We start from the raw sequence: 18,669 nt of genomic DNA, 5'->3' as shown, positions 1-18,669 counted from the left end.
TAATCCAGTAGCAAACCTGAGTTTTTGAAGCACTATTCATGCTATTAAAGTGTAGTATTTCTGAGTCCAGTTGAAATGTGCACTATTTTAGAAAATTCTCTTTTTTGGGGAAGCTTTTGGTTCCTTTACGTGTGCGTAAAGGACTGAAATACCCTTACAGGCGTCTTCTTTCCTTGTGATATATTTTCTTACTTGGCTAATCACCGTAAGCAGCAAATTTATGGCAAATCCAGGGAAGATTTTTTTTTAACGCTTTCTGGGTCTCATTACAAAAATGACGTTCATCACAAAAACAAAACTTGTTCCCACAAAAGGATTTTCGTTGTTAATCAGAGAAAATTGAATTCAGAAAGCGATATATTTTCACCGTTAGTACTATTAAGCTTAGGATAGCATCTTAAGAAATTTTCTATCTACAAAAACTAAAAAAAATGTATTTAAAAAAAGCAATTGTAAAATTTAAAAGATAATTGTTGTACAAATATTTCTGCATGTTCAAATTGCAGATAAGTAAACTCAACTTATTTCAAAGTAAAAATATATTTTCTTATTTTTATAATTATCTTTCAATGCTCAAAATTCAACATCCCCTTTTTCTGCTATAATTCGAATATTTGAATTGAACTTATACTGAACCTGTTACATTCTTTGGTCCTATAGTCAAATTTAAAATGATATTCAAGAAACTTCAAACTACTGCTGAAGTTCAAACCGTGTTGATTAATATAACCTATTTACGTTGAACATTACATTTTTTCCACTGAAAACTACATAAATCTTAATAATTTCAATAATTTGTTGGAATTCAACAAGCAAGTCCTTATTCCAACAGATAAATTGGATTTTTTTTTACTTGTTTGAACTGAATAAGCAAGTCACAGTTCCAGCAGAAAAATCGGATTTTTTTTTACTTGTTTGAATTCGCGCAAAACATTTTGTTGGAAATCAGATTTTTTTTTTTTTTTTTTTTTTTTTTTTTTTTTTTACAGTGTGGAACCACTCAAAGTTGTATATTAAAAGAAGGATTAGGTTACTTATTGTTACACTTACTTATTGAAATTACTTACTTAACAATTCCACCATAATATTCTGTAAGAGGATTCTGTAGTTTTGTAGGAGAATTCAGATAATTCTTCCCAAAATTTATGAAATACAAAAAAGCGTATTTTATAGTACCATTTATCATACCTACACAAGAAATGATCTTTTTTTTTGAAATTTTGATTCATTTCTAAGTAATGAGTGCCCTTTCTATATAGGGACAGGTGAAATAATTCCCTTAGCCTAAAAGGACATTTCTATTGAGCTAGAAAACTTTGCCACAAATATGTCTGGATATGCAAAGCTGTCCGCTAAGTTAACCCCCCTTGGAAAATACCCCCATCCCCCCGGTGGAAAATATCTCCCAGAAAATTTCCCCCACAGAAAATACCCTCCCCCGGTAAGTAACCCCCAGAAAAGACCCCCCCCCCGTGGAGAATAAGGCATTCAAAGTTTGAGAATTTTATATAAATGTTTTTTTTTTATTTTCCGGGGAAGAAATTTTGGTACTTGTGTATTATACGTCACTCACTCAAGTTTACGCTCTGTAAAACTTGTAAACTTGTAAAACTGTGTAAAATTTATAAAACTTGTGAATCGTAAACTTGAGTGAGTGGCGTATAGTACAAGAGGCGGGTCCAGGACTTTTTTTCGGGGGGGGGGGGGTGGCGCAAAATAGGTTGATCTGATAAACTTGTTTAGGAGCAAGTTTAATTAACGCGAGCTTATGTTAATTAAGTAAATTACACTGCTTTCGACTACGTTAGGGGGGGCACCCCCTCGCCCCTCCCCTGGATCCGCCATTGCATAGTACACGAGTACCTTTAACGATGTGTGAAACTCGAGAACAAACCGGTTTCTTCTTTAGTTTCTTCGTTACTTTAGAAACAAATTTGGGCTATATATTTGCACATTAGGGGGGGGAGGGGGTAAAATATAGCGGGTCTGCATGCAAAATGTGTTAGGCACAAGTATTCTGCATATTATGAAGTAAGAATTGTTTTCTGACTTCAAACTGTCCAAATACTTTACCCACCCCCCTAATTTGCAAATATATAGCCCAAATTATATATATTTCCCATCTATTCTGTCACTTGTCTTTGTCATGTCTCACGCTAAGCTGAAAGAAATGAAACTAAGAAACCGGTTTGTTCTCGAGTTTTACATAGCGTTAATTTGAGTGAGTGGCCTATAATACACAAGTACCAAAATTCCTTTCCCCTACTGAAAAAAAAAACTCAAATAAAAATATCAAATTTGGAAAGCCTTATTTTCCACTGGGGGTATTTTCCGGGGGGGGTATTTTCTGGGGGATATTTTCTGTGGGAGTACTTTCCACGGTGGGGGGTATTTTCCGCGAAGGGGGGGGAGGGCTATTTTCCAGGGGTATTTTTCGGGGTGGTAAATGCTGGGGGGATTAAACTCCTAGAACCGGATGAGCCATGGTTAAGCAAGCAAGGTAAAAGTAGATTAAGAGTAGGAGCAAAACTTGAAAATTATTTGAATTTATTTCTATCCATTTTTGGTTAAATGGAGCTCTTTAGTTTTCTTTGACAAATTTGTTTTGTGGAAAAAGTCTTTTAAATTAATTTCTGTTCGTTTTTTGTTGATATTAAATAAAAATCTTTTTCCACAAAATAATTTTTCAAAGAAAGGTAAAGAATATTAAACTAAAAATGAGTGAACATAGAATCAAATGATCTACTAAGCATAAAACTACTACCAATCACCCTAATTAAATATATGAAACCCAAAACGAACAGAAATTACAATAAATAACTGAGTCAGAGTCAAAACGAGCAGAAATTAACATGAGAAGGGCTCAAAACTCAGGGGCGAAATTTGATCTGGGGCAGCGAGGGCAACTGCCTCCTCAGGACCCAAGTCCTCCCTAGAACTCAGTTTGCCCCTCCCCACCCCCCATCTGAGATCTAGTTTCTGCAAAAAATCTTGTCAAAACTATGATAAGCCTGCATAGTTCTGGTAATATAATTATGGTAATATATGGATCATTTTTCAGTTTTCATTGTCATTTTTACTTAATTTGGTAAAATTTGCTCCAATTCACGACCCCCCCCCCCTGCCTGGATTCTGACGAAATTACGCCACTGTCAAAACACCTATGTATTCCAAAGGCCAGAACATATTTTGCCCTTTACAGAAAGCAAATACAAGTTAATGTGGATTGTCAGTTTAATATACATATGCTGATATTTATTCCTGAAAATCTTAATAGTGTTTGATTTAATAAAGTATCTGTAATCTCTGACCTCATGTTCTATGAATCTTTAGTTCTGTCGATTTTACCCAAACAAACAAACAAACAAAAAAACACATGGTGCCTTTTTGGTTTAGAATTGGCATTTCATCACCTTCGTATTAGTTTAAGACACAAAACAAGTTTTGTGACGTCAGCTCTTAAACATGCCCCTTTTCGAAAAGTATTCATTTTTGTTTGGAATTGGCATAGCCGCAGAAAACCTGTTTCTAACATGCCACAAAGCGGCTGATCCTGTTTTCGTTCGACCCGATCTTTGGCAATCTTTCGTCCTTCCTCTGCAAAAAGAGCCCTAGCCATCTCAACCTTTGTTTCATTACAGCCCTAAAAAGTGGGATACAACCCCATTTATCGTACAACTAACTGTTTGACATAGGTCCAGGAAGGTGGGTACCCAAAAAAAACCCTTAGATACTTCTCTGGAAAATATCTAACAAATTATCCTCTGTCTTTCGGAGTCCTTACTATTCAGAACCATGCATGACCAATGTCATCACTGTAGCTGCTTAAGCATTAAGTGTGCTTAATATTATTTGGTGAGGCCAACGTTCAGACTGGCAGTAAATTCGAATACCTCGTAGTGTATGTGGGTTGCTTAGGTGTACGGTAGCAACTGAAAAAGCTGCTTAGGTGTTCAGTATCGTTCAGTCTTACTTTATAGTCACGTCTCTTATTTTGCTAAACAGGTCATGTAAAATCAAGTCTTTTCATGGTTACTAAAACGATTTTTAGTTAATTTACAAATATTCTCAATAAATAAGTATATAAAGAAAGTGGCTAAAAAAGGAAATTGTTATCTCTTATTTCTTTCTTTTCTTGTGGCCAAGAATTTTTCTATTTAGTTATAGGGTAAACCACAGATAAGGCCGCATCCAGGGGGGGTCACCCTGTTCTCTCCTTCCTCCCGAACTGTTTTTCCAATTCGTAAAAACGTAAAATTGAATATAAATACTTTTTGATGCAGCTTTTAAAGTTCTTTTTGTAGCCCCCCCCCCTCCCCCCTCCCCCCCTTGAAAACAACCTGGATGGGACCTTGACCTCAGAGAATATATTTTTGGACAATCGAAATGACCATAAGGTTCACTCTACAGAAACAGCATTCTTTGCAGGTTTAATTTTTTTAATTAATATTATTGTTATTATTCGCAACTAGGAGTTTTACCTAGATTATCATATGGTTAGACACTGATTTTGACTTGTCCAACTAACAATTATCAAAATATTTCCGAGCACTTTCTACCTCATCAGCGGTTTTAAATCCAATAAATCCTAAATGACGAAATTTGCCATCTTTTGAATTCTGCAGCTGAACATCAGTTACGGTACCTTTAGCACTAAATAATTCTCGAAAATTTTGTTCAGTAACCTGGAATAAAAGAAGCTATTTTATTCAGAAGAAACTTGCCCTTGAAATCCCCTATCAACTTTTTACGTAAAAATATACGACATTGTTCATTGAGAGTACCATTAGTAAACAATACAGTGACATTATTTGGTGCAATGGATGAAAAGGAGGGTAGCATCTCATACATTAAGTTTTTAATGATAATTTTATGTTTAAACGTTGCTTTAATTTGAAAAAATTCCAACTATATGGACCAATCTTTCTTCACTTTTATTTCTTCAATACAAACTGTTTGAAACCAAACTTCTTCTTTTTTAGGGTTTGAAAAAAAAATATTTACAAGCAAAATTATTAATATTTTTTTACTATAAAATTATGTAATTATATTATTCATTATTTAATTATATTAATCATTTTATTTAACCCTTACGACATCCAGGAATAGAACCGCAGTACCCACGGTTTGCAGGCATCGCTTTATCCACTCAGCCACAACAAAGTGTCCGGAAACGTTTTAATTTGACCAGTTTTTATAAATGAGTATGCTAGAGTACAAAAGTTAATGTTAAAGAACTTGTTCTGGGTGTAAACAGCAGCTGAATGACACTGTATAGTTCTCGAAGTTTTTGTTCAGTAGCATGGACAAACATTTTATTTTTGGCTTTCTGGACCCATCTTAGGTCTAATACAACATGAAAAACCATTAAATTTCTAGTTCAGCACCACACATTCGTGAGTCTTGCCATGTAAAACCGAAATAATAAATAAGCGAAACTAAGTAATTAAATTTGACAACGCTTTTTGCCTGTAAAAATTCAAACATTAACAACATGTTTGCTGCATTTTTTTTAGTGTTTTTTGCTGATTTTGCAGCCACTATTCTTTTTTTATTTGGCACCCACTCTTACCATAAAATACATAACTGCATGTCTTTTTATTGAAACTGAAATCCTTAGTTTTCCTAATTTTTTAGATATGTGGTTATGTTATTTTCCATGTAATCAATTCAAACAATCAATTTCATTTCCACTGTTCTTGGTACTTTAAAATTTGGTGGACAGAAGAACTGTATATAAATTTAGACAGTACAATCATTCCCTATCTCAACCATTAGACAAAGCCTGACCAAGATGCAAGTGCTCCGGAGAACATTTAAACAAGTATAAACATAAGCGATATAAGATTTTTCACGGCCAGACAAGTCAGATTTCGCTTGAACACACAACTTGGCTTCACCTCTGTAACACTAACTCTTAAAGGATCTAATTTTAAATTAATTTATTCCGATACATATATAAATATCGGTAATTAGTAGTGTAATGTTATTATTGGATGTTTTTATAATTATAAGTTGATTTCAAAGTTTCGAGTTGGTTTCAAAGATATTTTGAGAAAGTTTCTGCCAAAATACATGTTCCAGGGTATTATACACTGTACCACTGAGGGCAGGTTAAATGGGAGGAGCTGTTTGTACGTGCCGATACTGTAGTAGCCAAAAATACAGAGTTTGATTATACTGTATAAATTTATATACAGTGGACGGAAGGCACTTAGAAACGGTAGAAAGATTCTTTTTTTTAAATTCTGACAAACCTGTTGAATGACCTAGAAGAATTTAGCCATGTACTGACATAGTGATTGAGATCTAACTTTCATCTCCAATTTATTTATGCATACAAAGTCATTGAAAGCTATGCAGTTACTTGGGGTGGCAAGCAACCTTTACCTCTTCTACTTCTTCTTCTTGTAAAAACCAGCGTAATTCATAATACCAATACTACATATCCACTCTGGACTTAAAAAATCTTCAACTAAAATAATTTTCAAAAAAAAAATTAAACATCAATAAAAAAAAACATTGGAAAACTGAACAAAGAAAGAAAATATACGACAAAAAAAACATTGAGTGAAAAGCATGGTTAGTGGACTTCACCAACGTCATATCCAGAACCATAGTAAGGATATGGACTCGCAAGAATTGTCACCGTAAATAAAATGTTTATATGTGAGTAGTACCGTCATAAGGCCTTCAGGAAGCCCAATAGCAGATAACCATGGGATTTCTAGAAGCCCAATAGGGGGTGTATAAGTTTAGCTCCTAGTGCCTCGCACCTGAGCAATGCTGTCACCTGTTTCTACCGGTCGGCTGGCGAGACTCCCGGAATTCCAGGTGCCCCATCATTTTCTTATATGAGTAATCGGAGTGTGGTTGGTATGATACACAAGTAGCAATAATTGGGGTTACTAGCACATCTGTTCTACTATACGGAACACAGCTAGTGACACACCCCAGCTCTTTAAATAGGTCCCTAGGAAAATAGCATGGGATTTTAAAGGGTCAGATAAAGAGTCTATAAGGGAAGCTCCTAGGCCCTCGCACCTGTGCAATACAGTTGGCTGGAAAATATTCCTACAAAATATTAAAATCATCGCTTTTATGTACTTGAATGAGTGGACTTAAAGATTTGGGGAAGAAGCTATAGGAATCTAGGAAACGGATTTTATTTAAGAACATTTTACCATTAACAATTGCTTTTCATTTAGATTCTAAGACTAGCAACTTTTCATATGATTTATGTATGATATTATAGGAAAAAGAAGCATCTACCCATGCGCCATCTACAACTTCAACTTTCTGCAGTCGTGTCAACACTGGTTATATGAATTTCAAATCGTAGTGGGCATTTTGGATGTAAACTGGTAGAAAGTATTGCTGATTAACGTTTACATTACAGGATTTATACGCAACCCCCCGAAAGTTACTCCCTCCCGATTATATTTCCTGCCATAAATGGCTTTTGCACCCCCCTCAAAATTTTTTCTTGCAAACCCAACAAATGCCTTGATTTTAAATAGCCAACTTATCTTCTGGTGATATAGTCATTAGATAATGTGTGTTGCGCAACCGTGAAGTTGCTTAGTTACTGTTTTAATAAGAGTGAACATAGCTGTGCCAACACAATCTTCCCCATCCAGCATCTCAAGTAAATCTGCCAATTGCATGGTATTATTAGAGTTTCTTCGCGCATGGGCAAAAGAGACTGTAATGGCTTCATGTTCTTTAACACAATTCAAATTTGATGGATCGTACACATCCGTGAGTTCAGCCTAAATGTCTAAAGTCACCTTGTTGTTCTGCAGGAGCGTGTTCTGAAAACTTTTAAACTGCAAGGTGGCATTGTCTACTGAAACCGTCTCCAAGGAATGGTGCCCATGATACTTGAAGTGTTTCAAGTGATTTTTCTATTTTAATTAGGTATGGAATCTAGAAAGACACATTGGACAGTAATAGCAGGTCCCCCTTTTGTGCCCTTTATCTTCACTTAAAACCCTGCTAGTATGGGGTATAGGAAAGACATGTCCAATTGAATCAGGATCTTTGGCCGGTTCGTAAAGAAGCCATACCCATTGCTTCACTGATTCAATGGACGGAGTCCATAAAGGACTTAATCTCGTCATAGAGATTGCAGGTCCCTTGAGATGTGCAATATTTGTAGTAAACAGGATCAGACCTGCAAGTAAAAAATTAAAAGAGGCTTAACGTGTTTATATGTGGGTTTTAATGCATGATTTTGTCTTGTATAGAGTGCTCATATCGTTAAAGCTCATGCAGTAGGCTACTAACTCAAGAATGGGCTAGTGTGTATAGCTTTGGTCAACTGGAGGAACTAGAAAACATTTAAAAGTCGTCCTAACGAACAAAATCCTCCCCCCAAGAACAACACACTCGCATGTTAACCACTCCAAAACACAAGTAGCATCGTCAAAAGGTCTTTTGGAAACCCATTAGCAGATTAACATGGGATTTCTGGAAGCCCAATAGGGTGTGTATAAGTGCATCTCTAATCCCTCGCACCTTGGCAACGCGGTCATCTTTTTCTTCCGGTCGGATGGTAAGATTCTCAAAATTCCAGGTGCCTCATTATAATTTATATGAGTAATCGGAGTGTTTTAGTATAATACACAAGTATCAATAATAGAGGTTACTAGCACATCTGTTCTAATGTAGGGAACACAGCTGGTGACACAGCTTCGTGCTTTAAATAGGTCCGTAGGAAAATAGCATGGGATTTGAAAGGGTCAGATAGGGAGTCTATAATTGGCGCTCCTAGTCCCTCGCACCTGTGCAATGCGGTCATCTGGCAAGATTCCGATTAGAAAAATAGCATAGGATTCCGATGACACCCCCACGTTTTCCAATATTTTCCCTAACAACAACCATTTGTCTTGATTCCTTCCTCTAAAAATGGAAGCCCCCATGTAGGAGTCTAGACATTTATTCTGTATGTTCCTTGACCTAAAACCGCTAAAAATAGAAGCCCCATGTGAAGCCTTTGTGTCCCGGGGACGCTATAAATAGCTGAGGAAAGGGCATTTCTACATCAGTACTCATTTGGATTCTGAAAGTGCTACAAGTCTCATAAGAAAATAATGGATAATTCTCGTTATCAGAAGGTGAGTTTCTTTTCTCTAGTATTTCCTCAACTCCCTCCTCCAAGCCCTATCGCCCACTCCACACACACATTATGTTGTTTATACTCATTTTACAGCTCTTATTATCCCCTATTTACCATGTAGCACCCCAAAGCCCAATCCTCCATTCGATGATAATTAATCTTTTCAAAAGAAAATTTTATTTTCGCTGATAAATACGTTTTTCGGAAAAAGGTGTTTTTCCCCTCATTCTTTAAAAGCAAGAATATATCAAATATCTCATGTCTCTTATTGTCTAAACAAAGACATCTGTTATGAACAAAGTGGAAGGGTTGCTTTGCTGTCAATTAATAAACCTTAGAGGGTGATCCATTTTTGTATCAAGTTTGGTCACTAATTCTAGGCTAGTTTGTTTATTTCTCGCTATTTCTACTTTTCACGATTTTGAAAGGGGGATGAGACTAGTTGGGTATTATGAATTCAGGAATTTATAGCCATTTAAATAAGCCCTGTATTCTCAATGGCAATCTAAATTTTGAGTCGTTGGCCTGGAATTGAAGCACGTTTTAGCCTCAGAAGAGTGAATAATGCTCGTTTTTTAAAGCTTTTCCTTTATGCTTAACATACACCTTAGCTGTTTATGCTTAAAAATCTTTTTGCTTAAAATGCACCTTACTTTTGCTGCTTAAAATGTACCTCAGCTCTCTATGTTAAAATACAACTTAGCTCTTTTTACTTAAAATGCAACTTAGCTTTTTTATTCTTAAAATGTAGCTCATCTCTACGTGCATAATAAATCATTTGATTTTTATAAGTGACAAAACAGAAACATTTATTTCTATACTAAGGCTACAGACTACTGATTTTCGGGTTTATTTCTCGCAAGTTGTGTAATAAAAATATTTGATTTCTAAGCCTAGTTTATCCCTCGTAAATTATACTCTTTGTTTTTTTGGAAATAGGGGAGACCTATGCTAGGAACCTATTTATCTGCTCTTTAGATGAATGATAGCATTTTTCTAAAGCTTGAGATAGTTGCATATAAAGCAGGAGAGGGAGGAGGGTTAAGAAAATGAGAAAACATCGGTCCTGGGTGGGTATTTCCAGGGCACATTCCATATCTATTTTATTTGCCCCCTAGATATTAAATAGTATATCTTTAAAAGCTTAAGATATCGATGGATAAAGCTGGAGAGACTTTCTGGATAATGAAGGACGTGTTTAAATATGTATACCCAAAAATGATCCTATTTTTCTATGGCTATTGTAGGGGGTTTCAAGAAGGGAGTGAGTTAGACTCAAGAGGGGCCCCGAAACCTTATATTTCCAATAATTAATGTTTTTATACTAAATTTTGTTTTATTTTCTTGTGTGGAAGGGAACACTATTTCATATAAATTACACTAAATCTTGTTTTCTAGGAATTCCTTGATAGGCCCCTCCAAGCAACAGGGCTAAGGGCCGACTGGAGATGGCTGGGTCATCCAAAATCCACCACGCCCCTTCCAGAAGGACTTCAGTGCTGCCTGCACAAGCTGCAACCTCATCTCTGTAACCCTATGACGTCCATGGGCCATCTGCGCAAGTTCGTGACATCGCTGCCTAACTGTCCAAGGCGATGCTGATTAAAATGTAAGCCAAACTATTCTTTCATAAAGATTATTTATTAGTACGATAAAAAACTTACCGCTTTTTTCTTGCTTATGTATATTCTTGTTCTAATCCCTTCTTTTCATTTTCAATTTAATAATATAATTTTTCACTAAATGTTTTACATGTTGAAGAACGCAATCTTAAGACAGTAAAAGTATTCCAGGGCTTTTCTTTTGTTCTGTGTCGTTAGATTTGACTTTTCGCTAGTCCACTTTCGCCTTTTCAGGTTATATGCCAGCCCCCTTAGTTTTAGAGACCCCCCCCCCCAAGAGGTATATACAAATAAGCTTGTTTTTCTCGTCTACTTTAACTTTTTCAGGTTATGGAGAGAGTTTTTAAGCTAATAAGTGCTTAATCGTCAGTTTCTGTCAATAGTTTTTGGAATAAATGACATTACACTTCAAGAGAAGTCCCCCCAATAGTTCTCAAGGCATTCCCCTGTCAGATCCATCTACCTTTCATATCTAAAGGTAAATTTTTTTTTCTCTAAGCCAATTTTGACCAATTGATCCACAACATCTTGAGTGAGGTCCTAGAAGCTACACCAGCGGGGGACACTGTACATGAAATACCTGCATTGGTTAAAGATATGCATGGTGTAAACCCTCTCGGGGATTTTTAACATTATTAACTACTAGTAGGGTTTTTGTTATATTTATACCAGTTGTGTGGCCAAGTGGAGGCCATGGTCAGTATTCGGGGGATCTGCAGTACTGAGGGTTAGGGTAGCCTTCTATGACTCATAATACGATGATGCATTCCAAAGAGTAGTATGGATCAAAATGCTCTTCAATGCTCATTCTTAACTATTATCTTTTTCATAGGGCAATGTGTTCCAGTTAGCTAAAATGCTTTTATTATTCTTCTAGGCTCATATACCATCATCTCAACGGACCTACAATCTCTATGACGAGACTGAGTCCGTTATGGGCTCCGTCCATTGAATCAATGAAGCACTGGGTATGGCTTTTTTACAAACCTGCCAAAGATCTTGATTCAATTGGACATGTCTTTCCTATAAACCATACTAGCAGGGTTTTAAGTGAAGATAAAGGGCACAAAAGGGGGACCTGCTATTACTGTTCAATCTAGATTCCAAAGTGAAATAAAATAAAAAACTAATGTGAAACGACACAAGCTTTATCAATACTGTTCCGTAGATACGGTTTCAGGAGACCATGTAGCTCTGCGGTTCAAAGATTTTCCGAACATACCCCTGCAAAGCCGCAGGGTGATGGTAAACATCGAAACGGCATCCACAGATGTGCATGATTCAACAAATTGTATTCGTATCAAAGAAAACGAAACCATTGTATTCTATTTTGCCTTTGCGCAATAAGACTCTACTAGCACCACATATTTGCTAAACGTATTTAGGACATTGGGTGGAGCAAATTGGGTTGGTACAGCTATGGTTGCTCTTATCAAAACTGCAACTAAGGCAATTTCACGGTTTTTTAACACACAGTATCTAATGACTGTATCACCAGAATAAAAGTGTGGCTATTAAAAATCAAGATATTTGTTGGGTTTGCAAGAAGAAAACTATTGAGGGGGACGTGAAAGCATGCGATCATGGCGATTTATGTCAAGAATTTTCATCAAGAGGGAGTAAATTCTTGGTGTTTGCGCATAAATCGTGTAATGTAAACGTTAAGCAGCAATACTTTCTACCGGTTTACATCCACAATTCCCACTACGATTTGAAATTCTTATTACCAGCATTGACGCAATTGCAGAAAGGTGAAGTTGTAGATAGAAAATGGGTAGATGCTTCTTTTTCCTATAATATCATACACAACATAATGTATGCGATGACAGAGAGGTGTCGTAGAGCCGTTATAGTGTGGTACAGTGGTGCGAATTGCTTTCAAAAACCTGAATGAATAACTTGAAGTAAAACTTTTAACAAGAAATGTTTGAAAAGTGTTTTGGGGAGATGGGGTGATGAGATAGGGGGCAGTTATAGTGCGGTACTAAGGCGTGAATTGTTTACAAAAACCCTAATGAATGAGTTTAAGTTAAATTTTTAACAAGAAATATCTTGAAAAGTGTTTTGGGAGAGATGGGGCGATGACAGAGGAGGCAGTTATAGTGTGATACTGTGGCTGAATTGCTTTCGAAAAACCGAATGAATGACTTGAAGTAAAACTTTTAACAAGAAATGTGTAAAAAGAGTTTTGGGGGAGATGGGGCGATAACAGAGGTGTATCACAGGGGCAGTAATAGTCTGGCATTGTGAGTTGAAATGCTTAGAGTAACAAACACTAGTAAAGAAAGGGGGAGGGGCTTATCTGTTTTCAAAAATATAGTCTTTAATGGGATTCTTTAGCTTTCTTAGCTTTTTTTAGGCCTTCACTAGGGTATCCTAGGGAGATGAGAAATGGTGTCATGTGGAGGGCTGGCGCCTGTGTGGAAACAGTGCGAGAGCACCATTCCGCTCTGGACCATAAGTATACTTTTTAACCGTTTGGGCATCTACTCTTCTCACAAGATGATCTTCAATCCTCTCTCATTGGGTATCTTTGCTTAAGATGAGTGCCGTCGTTATAACAGTCCGAAGAAGGCTGAAGTCGCAAGACACTATCCTGAACAAAATCCGAAAACAGCAACTGCGCTGGTTTTGCCATGTAAAGCAAATGAATCCCGAACGCCTGCCCAAGATCGCGCTTGAAGGTGTGTTTGTGTGCCGTAATGGGGGAGGGGATTCCCCCAAGGGATCCTTATAGTCTAGCTTGTGATATACACTGGTGTCATTATTATGAGACCTGGTCACAGAAATCTAGGGGATCTTCCTGAATAACAATGTACCACAAAATGGTTAGGAATCCTGTCAATATAGAAGAAATAATATAGAACGCTTTGAATCCTGGGTGGGGTGCCAGGGGGTGGGAATCTTGCTAGCTAGAAACAGGGATGATTTGACGTTAGATGCGGGCAAATCCTGGAAATTTTATGATAATTTCCCTATTATTATCACTTTTAAACTTATCTCGAGCAAAAGCATTTTTTTTAACCTCCTTTATCACCTAGCCTAAGTCCGGATTCCGTCCCTGGAATGATTAGACACAGATCGAACTCCCCTGAATTGCGTGGGATGGCCTGATTCCGTCCCTGGAATGAGTAGACATAGACCAAACTCCCCCACAGTGCGCGGGTTGGGTGGGAACAAGAATTTCCAATCCTGTGCGTGTTTTGATATTTTTGCTGAAAAATTTGCCCTGGGGTTGCGTCAGGGCTGAGAGAAACCGTTCGGGGGACTGGAAAGCTCCTTGGAGGTGGGCAGCGAGCAGGGCCAATACCCTAGTGGAGGGAGGCATGCTAACAATAAATAAGAAAACATTTAAAATTAAACATTTGAAAATTACTGCTTTTTGTAACGAAAATAATATATGAATAAAAAGACAATGTTGAGCTGGCGAGCGAAAAACGGGCCTCCTCCCCTCACAAGGGGCCCCTCCTCCCCTGGAGTCCTCTCCCCTCGTCTTTACTTAAAATACGCATGCTATTGTTTATATTTTATTCTTTTATATGCCAAAAAATATCTAAAATTACATCTATTATTAAGGCGGCCTCTGAAAATGAATTATACTAGGAGGGTTGAACCTATTGTTAGTATATTGTTAAATACTCATAAATTTAGTTCAATGAAAAAGGGTTATTTTCCTTAAAAGCTCTTAAATCACTTTAAATCCCTGTCTAATATCACTCCCCCTCCCTCCCATCCTCCGGGGCTATATGCTAGAAGTCTTGATTTTCTATAATACACGGTTCTTTTTGCGTATATTATCATCCCTCCCAGATATTTTTGCTGAAAAAAATGTGCCCTGGGGTTGGGTCAGGGCTGAGACAAACCGTTCGGGGGACTGGAAACTTCCTTGGAGGTGGGAAGTGAGCTGGGCCGGTACCGTAGTGGAGGGAGGCAGGCTACGATATATACTCATGAAAGTTACCGCTTTGCGCAACGAAAAAAAAATACATGAATAAAAAGGTAGTGTTGAGCTGGCGAGCGAAAAACGTCCATCCGCCCCTAATAGAAGGCTCCTCCTCCCCTGGAGTCCTCTCCCCTCGTCTTTCCTTAAATTACGCATACTATTGTTTATATTTTATTCTTTTATATGCCACAATAATGCCTAAAAATCACATCTTTTATCAAACCGCCCTCTGAAAATGAATGCTACTAGGAGGGTTCAGCCTATTGTTAGGATATTGTTAAATTTTCATAAATTTAGTTCAATGAAAAAGGGGTATTTTCCTTAAAAGCTCTTAAAACACTTCAAATTCATGTCTAATATCACTCCCCCCTCCCCTGCTCTCCGGGGTTGCCTGCTAGGAGCCCCGATTTTCTATAATACACGGTTCTTTTTGCGTATATTATGACATGGCTTTTTCATCTTTTATTTTTCGTCGTGTTTTTTTTAGCTGTCTTTTTTCTATGTTTTATTGCTTGTCAATTTGTTTGAAATAATAAACCTTTTATTTAAAATGTCTGTGTTTTTAAGATGTAGTCTTTAGCACGAGTAAGACACGCATTTCCCTTTATTAATATCTTGAGAGTAAATGTCTCCTGCAGTGTATCAAATTGATAGAATAATAAGTCATTCCAGTGTTTGCCAGTAAAAGGGAATCTTAGCTGTCACGCAATAGGTTAATTTTAGAATATGGTTCTAGATACAAAATACTGTGAATAGAAGTTTAGTCCTTCCAGTTAAGGCACATAGCCATTGGATGGGAATGACCTTTCGAGTCCTGGCGGGGTCAAGAAGTCAAGAAACAAAAAGAAAAAATATTATAGGTGTTTCGAGCGAAAAATGAAATGTCGAATAAAGAAATGTTTGAGGCTATTGGGTGAAAAATGTCAAAATGGCATTATCTAGCTGTGATGGATGCTCTATCCATGCTTAAGATGCGCTGACCTTACATAAAGTGTATACTACCAATAAGTTAATAAAGAAGAAAAAACGCTTTGGAGGTTTCGTTCGAAAAAAAGTACCACATGACAGTGTTGAATAATAATTACGTAAGGTGTGAGCTGTCGTTACGTTATAAGCGGGGATTCCCCCATGTGTTCTTGACGCAGGGTTACATAAAATTGCGTCAAGCTTATTACACCCGACCATTTGAAACGGGGTGAGTCGTATGACGTCATTGGAGTCCAAAGGGGCGTGTCATGGAGTCTTGCCAAGTGTGTCCCCTTTAATAGAGCAGGTATCTGCGCTGTGCAGGTTCGAGGGGTTAAGAGCCCCCACTGTTAATTTAACTTGTATGTTATCCCGACCACATTCCAGGTAATCATATAAAATAAAAATGAAATCTTGTCAGGGCTGTCATAGAAAAACAAAGGGGCTTGTCAGAAAAACTAAAAATCTTGCCTAGAAACAGGGTCGAGGGGTTAGGAGCTCTCCCTGTTAATTTCCTATTATTAAAAACACATTCCATGTAATTGAAACATCTGAGAATCTTGCTTGGGCATGCCAAATCTTGCATATAAACAGGGGGGCAAAGGGATAGGAGCTTCCCATATTATTCCGTATTATACCAGCCACACTCCAAGTAATTGAGGCATCTCTGGACTCTTGCCAAAAATGGGGATCTTGCCTAGAAACAGGGCTCCGGTAAAAACAGCTGACCGCATTGTACAGGTGCGAGGTTGTGTCGTGTGACGTCAGAGGACATGCCGTAGAAAAACATAGGGGTGTGTCACAGGAATAGAGAGGGGGGGGGGGGGGTTGTACCGTGACGTCAGATAACTTGTCATAGGGATTCACCTGGCCTATCCCATCCAATGAACTCTTGCCAAGGACATTGAATTCTTTCCAAAGATGGGAATATTGCCAGCTGGGGACAGGTGCGAGGGCTCCCCTGCTAATTTCCCTGTGTTAATTTCCCTATCTGACTGCTCGGAAGCCGCGAGGCACTATTACTGAACCCCCCCCCCCCAATTTTAAATTAAATTATTTGAAAACAATTTTATTAAAATCAATTTTGTGGACGGCGCTGTCAACTAGTTTCTTTTACGCTGGCAACCATGCTGAGCAAGAGCAATAAGTCAAGTCAAGAATAAAAACTTGAAAGCCAAAGTCTCGGGCGGATGACGGAGTTTTAGGATTGACAAATGACCAACAAGTCCCCTGGACTTTCAGGCGAATGGGGCAACCTATATTTTTCATACTGTTGGAGTTTACGGCACGAGTAAACGGCGGGAGCAATTATGCCTCTACGTGGGAGTAACTCAAATACTTATATATTTGATTTTGGAGAGGCATGCCCACCTAGAGTCTTGGGCAGGTGACCCAATTTAAAGAGCTGAGACAGTTACGTATGTAGGTGTCCAGGCATTAAAGAAGAGCTGTGACACAGTCAAGTGGCTAAATTTACAGTGTATTTAACACTTCGCTAAGTTCGAAAAGAACACACAGCTTGACATGAATTTTAACGCTGATTCCAAATATGCTAATCGCTATATTTACAATATTTTACAGAAGAAGAAGCATAATCTGCATAGGCTATTAACTTTCGGACAGCAATGTAGGATATTTGGCTGGGTTTTGTGTTGGGTTTTCGATAAAAGCGTCTTTCGGATACGGTCAATAAATACGTATCTGGGAGCTTGTCAACTGAAGAGTTATAGGCAACTAGGCGAATAACTACATTAATCACCTGTACTCCCATGTTAACATAGCTTACTTACATACCCTAGAAGCTGTACCACAATTCGCAATTACTGTCCCTTTTTGCTCTCTGCGGATAATTTCACATGTTTTTTCCCATTTTTGTAAAGATTTAATATTTTCATTACATGACGTCTCTAATCCTCAGTTATCCTGCATTTTCGAGGGTTAGCAGGAGTGACATCGGACAATTAATCGCCACCGTCTCAAGTAGTAGTCCTATTAGCCTCTGACGTCATTTACGTCTCATGAAACGTTAAGGATAAAAAATTGGGCTTGTCGGATAAGTGATCTTGGAATGCTCAACCGCACTATATATTTCTACGTCCTGGGCTTTCATAGGTTGCCGAAATTGCAAACCCTGTAGGAGAACCCCATCCCCCGAGATAAGAAACTTAAACCACCTCAGAGAATTTTGACTCGTCTTGAGTTTCTTTAGTTTTACTGATATTTGCATTTTGCTTAATATAGGGTATTTGGTCTGATTTTACCAACAGCCAGAAGAATAAAGGCCAGTTGTTAACAAGAAAGAAACTTCCAGTATATGCAATTTCCAGATTGAATGAAGACATTTCAATCGTCACAAAAAAACGTCAACGGCACGTGAATAACGGCACGTGGCCTTTTCGGCACGTACGGATAGCAAAAGAACGGAACCTGAGCTTTACCAATAAAAGAACAACCCACAAGCAGAATAAGAACAAAATGTCAGTGGATAACAAGAAAGAAGTTTCCAGTTTATGTAATATCCAGAATGAATTAATGAAATTCCAATCGTAATAAGAGCAATCGCCAGCGGCGCATGGCCTTTACGGCACGCATGGCTAACAAAAGATTGGTACGTGAGCTGTATACGGGTAAACAATTGAGGATGACAAGTCCCAATCCAGAGTATTGAGTTATCCCTACTCATAATTTCCATAAAGTTTGTGCATTTTATGGTAAAAGCACGAAAATTGGCACACATATGTAGGGAAATATGGAAAATCTGATAGGGGACAGAACTACATTTTCCGAGCACGTTTCACCGCGTTTTTCCGCGCGGCAAATCATGTATTTTTAAAATTGAAGGATTTGGACGTTTGAAGGGTAGATGCACTTAGGGTATCCTTCATGGCTAAATAGAGTCTGTTGAGTCAGAAAATTAATTACTTTTAATATCCAACCATCGGTTACTGATTTATCATCACTTTCTTCATCGCCGGGTGTAGACTGTCTTTCAGACTTCTACATTACAAACTCTGGTT

The sequence above is a fragment of the Artemia sp. Qi Xiang Cuo genome, chromosome 10 (genome assembly GCF_049724085.1).
Source record: "Artemia sp. Qi Xiang Cuo chromosome 10, ASM4972408v1, whole genome shotgun sequence".
In the NCBI taxonomy this organism is placed as follows: Eukaryota; Metazoa; Arthropoda; class Branchiopoda; order Anostraca; family Artemiidae; genus Artemia; species Artemia sp. Qi Xiang Cuo.
This window is presented reverse-complemented; position numbering follows the sequence as displayed.